This window comes from Cupressus sempervirens, chromosome 6 (assembly GCF_028749045.1).
Source record: "Cupressus sempervirens isolate cs-2001-9-10 chromosome 6, ASM2874904v1, whole genome shotgun sequence".
Taxonomy (NCBI): domain Eukaryota; kingdom Viridiplantae; phylum Streptophyta; class Pinopsida; order Cupressales; family Cupressaceae; genus Cupressus; species Cupressus sempervirens.
The window spans coordinates 236228045-236233795 of NC_143123.1; positions in this window are offsets into that span (position 1 = coordinate 236228045).

Consider the following 5751-nt stretch of genomic DNA (forward strand, 5'->3'; position numbering starts at 1 on the left):
AGATTACAGATTTCGTTAGTTGTGAATAATATAGACGATTTTATGGTGAAAAAATTTACGGAAATTCCTGGAAAGGATTCTGATATCCCCGAAATAATGTCGTACGGTCCGACTCCCCGTCGAATCCACCCATGTAACATTTATGTTTCCAAAAACAAATCTTTGAGCGTTGATTTAGATGGATTAAAGGGTCTTTGTCTTTTTTAATATTTTTTTCTACTAATTATAAGTTAAACACTCTCATGCATATGTATTAAAAGTTTATTGGTAATTATTAATTCTCAAAGTTAAATAAAACTCAATTAAAAAGATAATTGATCAGTGCATATCAACCAAATCATATCATCGGGCCATAAAAATTTCAAAATTTAGTATCAAACTATATTTAGTTTTCCTTGAACCATGTTGTCTAAGGAAGGGAACGATTTGCCTATTTGAGTCTCAAGCCCTCTTCTATGATTTCATTATAGAGTAGGGAGGCAAGGAATAATATTGATCAATATGCATGGGGGTCTTCCCGCTCTAATCTTTGTTGTGTTATGTGAGACCGCTAAAACATTTGTTGGTCCATTATTAGGTACAATGTTGTCCAATATTTCCCTAATTCCTCAGTTGTGTGTATTGGTACTGGTTATTCCAGCATCCACTTGTTGGGCAACTCTTGTGGTTGCATTTAGCTCTATTATCTATTTCTTATGATGATTTAGTCCAACGTCTCTTTCAATGTGCAGTCATTATTGAAGTCATTCAAGCCTTTAGACTTTATCTTAAATGGGATGTTCTCATTTTCTAGCACATTAGTACACTCACTAACAATCTTTACGAAGTGTTGTTCCTTAACCTAGAAGCTCAATGAAACTTGCATAAAGATGTGATGATGAATTAGTCTCCACATAGACTCAGTAAGAATTCTATGCCTACCTTTGAAAATGTCCTCATTCCTAAGTATCCAAATACACCAAAGCAAATGAGAGGAAAAAATAGACCAAAAGTAATTGAGGTGCTTAGGAAATCTAGGAATAAAATCAAAGATAGCATGAAACAAAGAGATATCCCCATCCAGAGTGAGTCTAAAAGTATTCCACACCCCTTGGCAAAAGTGCAATCTAAAAAGACATGAGGGACTGATTTGGGTTGTTGGCACACAGAGAGGGATAAGGGTCACCATCATGTTTAAATAGGGGCAATATGTTAAAGATTTTGCCATAGGAAACAATGTACTTTTGGTTCAACATGGTGATGCCATAGATAGTGAAGGCTTTTGGTTCAATATTTGGAATCATGATTGGTGGACCATTTAGTGTTAAGGTGATAATAATGTCCACAGAGTCTTATAACAAGCTATAGATATATTTGGCTTTCGTAGTTTATAAGAGGGAATCATTCGATCACTTCAACAGAGGAAGTCTATCAATGGTGTCACCATAGACTAAAGGTAATTTCTAGAATTTCCAAACCTCTTTCAACATAGAGAATGTTCTTTTATGGGATACAAACAAATCAAATTTGGAAGCCAATTCATTCCATTTGACCAATTTACTATTGGAGATGAGATCCCAAATTTGGTAATGCCCTATTTAGATCAATATTTAGCACAAAATCCTTGGAGAAGTGACAAAGGTTTCTCATTTCTTTCCAAATTCCACCATGGTGACTTCTCCCTGCATATTCTAAAGTTTTGATTCGTCAATCCTGTTCCTGATGCCTAGTGTCTGACCTGCACTCGTCCTTTCCAGATTGATTGGAATGCTGAGGATCCTTCAACTTTGATTTTCCATTTCCATAAAGAAGATCATGTATATGCAAACATTTCCAAGATTTTCCTATTTGTGGAACACCTTTGAATATATCGTTGTGAATTAGCTTCTTCCATGGTTCATTTCCTTGGGTAGCTTTGGCCACCCATTTTTCTACTAGTGCAATCCCTTTCGATCTAAGATCTTTTAGCCCCAGTCCTCCAATTTCCTTCCTTCTAACATACCATTCCCACTTGGTTGCATGTCTTTTCTTGTTACTTTTCTCATCTGCCCAAAGGAATTTTCAAATGATTTCTTGGACATAGTTAATATTGGATTGATTGAATAGCCAAGCAGAGGAGTAGTAGATGGTATAAGCTAACATAATTTTCTAACACGTGTAACCTTCCTACCTAGGAGAGGTATCTAGTATACCATTTCAAAAGTTTCTTTTCAATTTTACTTTTGACCAAGTTCAACATTGTGTTTAAGTCAGGGGAGACCGACAACGGTATGCCCAAGTACTTAACTGGATGACTAGGACCACCCCATGAGATTGAAAAATTTCCATACCAATTTGGGGGATGTTCATCCCATCCAAGATTGATGGATTTAGTCATCAAGATTTTGTTGCCCATGGCTATGCAAAACATATCAAGCTCGACAATGAGATTTCTAGTTTTCCTCTCTGATAATTCAATTAATAATGAGGTATCATCTACGAATTGTACATTATATATCTCCTCATGAATAGGAAGGGTGACCCCCTTGACTCTTGGGTATAGGGACTTATCTCTCAAGATATAATGAAGGTAGTTTGTAGCTATAACAAACAATGTTGGTGCTAGAGAGCAACCTGATCTTACAGATCTTGATAGAGAGAGATATTTGGATCTAGCACCATTAATCTCTACTGAGGCCATGGCATCCATCATAAGAGTGAACATCATTTAGTTAAAGAATTTGGGAAACCCAAGAGTATCCAACATCATATTGATAAATTTACATTCAACCTTGTCGTAGGCCTTTTCATAATCTATTAGAAACATAGCAATATGTTTCCCAGAATATTTTTCCCACTCTATGGCCTTCAAGCATGTGATAAGGTTCTCCATAATATATCACCCCTTCACAAATATTATCTATTTATGGAAAATCACCTTAGGGAGAGTTTTCTTTAGCCTAAGAGATAGAATTTTAGCCAAGATTTTATATAAAACATTAAGGAGTATGATAGGTCTCTAATTTTCTATCAATGATTTATCTTTGTCCTTGGGGATTAGCTTTGTTAGTCCATCGTTGATCATTAATCCTAGTGGGTTGGTTTGTACAGCTTTGTAACGTAATAGTAGGCCCTACCAGATCCAATCAATATGTGTTTTATAGATTTTTGTTGGGATACCATCTAGACCCGAGGCTCTATCATTATTTATTTGAGAAATTGCATTAACTATTTCCTCATTTGAGATGGGTTGGTCCAATTTCAGTCTATCCTCTAATGAAACCTTCTTGGTAATGAGGCTTTTGATCTTCCTCCATTTTTGTACCATTTTCTGTTGTGGTGAATAGTTTAGAATACAACTTAGCAAATACATTCAAGGTCTCCTTTTGGTGATAAATTTCTCTCCCATCTTTGGATATCATCTCAATTTTATATCTTTCCTCTTTTCATTTCAGCAACTGAAAGAAGTACGTGGATCCTTTATCCCCATGTTCGAGACAATAAATTCTAGCTTTGGTCTTTTCTCCTTGTATTCTTCTATTTTGGAGTTTCCTGAAGGGACCTCTGGTTGACATAATGGGTTCATAGGGCCTCCCTATTGGAAAGGTCGAATTGCATGATCCTCTCAACTTCCAATAGTGATTTGTATGTAGTGTACATTCTTTTTTCTTGGCATCCTTGTCTTTCTTTCTACCCACTATTTGAAATAGTCTTTTCCAACTATCCATCATAATTTCCCATCTCTTAATGGCATTAAAATGTCTAGTAATTTTATAGTTATACCATCTAATAATTATAATAGAAAAATTGATGTCCTCATCTTGGAGTAGGGAAGAAATGAGAGAAAATCCTTCTAATTTAGATCTTAATTGTTTATCTTGATTCAACATGAAGATAGTGGCAATAATGGGATGATGATCAGAGAGGGTGAAGGGGTATAGTTGTACACTTGATCCATCCCAACTTTTCCTAAAATTGAAAGTATCTTTGTTAACATAGAATATGTCCAATCTATTAGTATGAATATCGATGGTATTCCTTTGGGGAAGTATCCTAAGCATTGCTAGAGCACTTGGGAGATTGTTAGCATGATGGACATGTTGCATCCATGACTTTGTTTGTCATTGATGTCAACCTAGTATGGTATCTATAAAGATTGGTAGAGTAGCAGATAGAGAATGAGCTCATAGTGTACATTGATGATCAGGTCAAGCGCGGTTAAGTACATTGTCTACACTATTGTATACACAAAAACCTAGCCTATTGGGAGCACGCGTAAACAAGCAAACATTACTAGCATGTGCATATCAAAGATTCAAATAAGATTGAAAAACTACTAATTCTACTTGAGTTTTAAAACTATGCAACCAAAATGTTAGAGTCCTCATGCAACCTCAAAGCAGCTCAACAAGGGGCACCCATGAGAGGCCTTGTTGGTGTGCTTTAGAGTGGAGGGATGTGAATGTGCTCTTCCCAAACACAACTATTGAATCCCTTGACTGATAAATGATTTGCAAAATGAAATGAGTGGATATAGACTAAATGAATGGAAAATACCTTCAAGAAATGGCTATGAGTGAGCCAATCCTCAAAGGATTCTAAGATGTGAATGTGAATGGAATGCAATGAAGAAAGAAACCTAGCAATATCATCCTACCATGAAACTAATGCAAAGTCTAGAAATTCAAACAATGTAAACAACTACCAAAGGTTAGTTCTAAGCATAAAATCTTTAGAAAACTCAAAAGCTAAACTAGCATGATAACAATGCAAATGAGGGAAATGTAGAAATGCTTTAGACAAGGGCTCTATTTATAGGTTTGAGAGAGGCCTTATGGAGGTGGCATCTATGGGGCATCCACATAGGTGCCACAAGGGAGACACATGGGTTAAAGGAAAAAGCTATGCAAAAGTTAAAACTAACCTTTATAATTGAGAGGCTCAAGGTTTGCTCACACATGTGTGAGCAACCTTGGGGGAGGGATTGGGGGGACAAAGGTGTAAGAGGTGTAAATGAAGTGGAAGCTTTATTGGATCATAAGCTTCTCACACATGTGTGGGCAAACACTTAGGAGCTAAAAGGTGATTAGAAAGGTGTTTAGGATAATAAAGTGGGATTAAGTAGTGGGTAGGCTTAGAAGGATGAGAGTGATGGGTGTAGACTAGGTTTTAGAATGAGATTAGGATTAAATTAAATAAGATTTGACTTTATCATAGGATTAAAGAATCTAATGGAATGAAGGGAATTAAATAAATTAGAATTTATTTAAAAGAGGATTTATGGAGCACTGTGTATTAAATAAATTTAATACATTAGAGGGGATGCATTTAAATTAAATTTAAATACATTAGGAAAATGAACAAATTTAATTAAATAAGTAGAAGAATATGACAAAATATAATTAATTAATAAATAATTAACTATAATGTCAAAGGAAATATTAAATAAGTTAATATGGCATTTGGGATGATTTTAAGCATCTACATTTTGTCCCTCTTTGATGTGATGTTGGAACGACATTATATCAAAGAAAAGAAGATATAGGTTGCCCTAGAGAGGGTAGGAGTCCTAGAAGTTTTGTCGAAGTGACGACAGGGGAGGAGGGTGCCCCCTTATGAAAATAGAGCAAAAAATAAGTTTTGGGCAATTTTTGCAAAAAGGTTTTTAGAAGAAAAGAAAAGGTAGGAAAAAGGCATAGACGAACATTTTGCATGACTTGGAGATAAACAAGGGTCGACATGGCCAAGGAAAGGGTACAAGCTCGAAAAGGGACCTTGGAGGGCCTATATAAG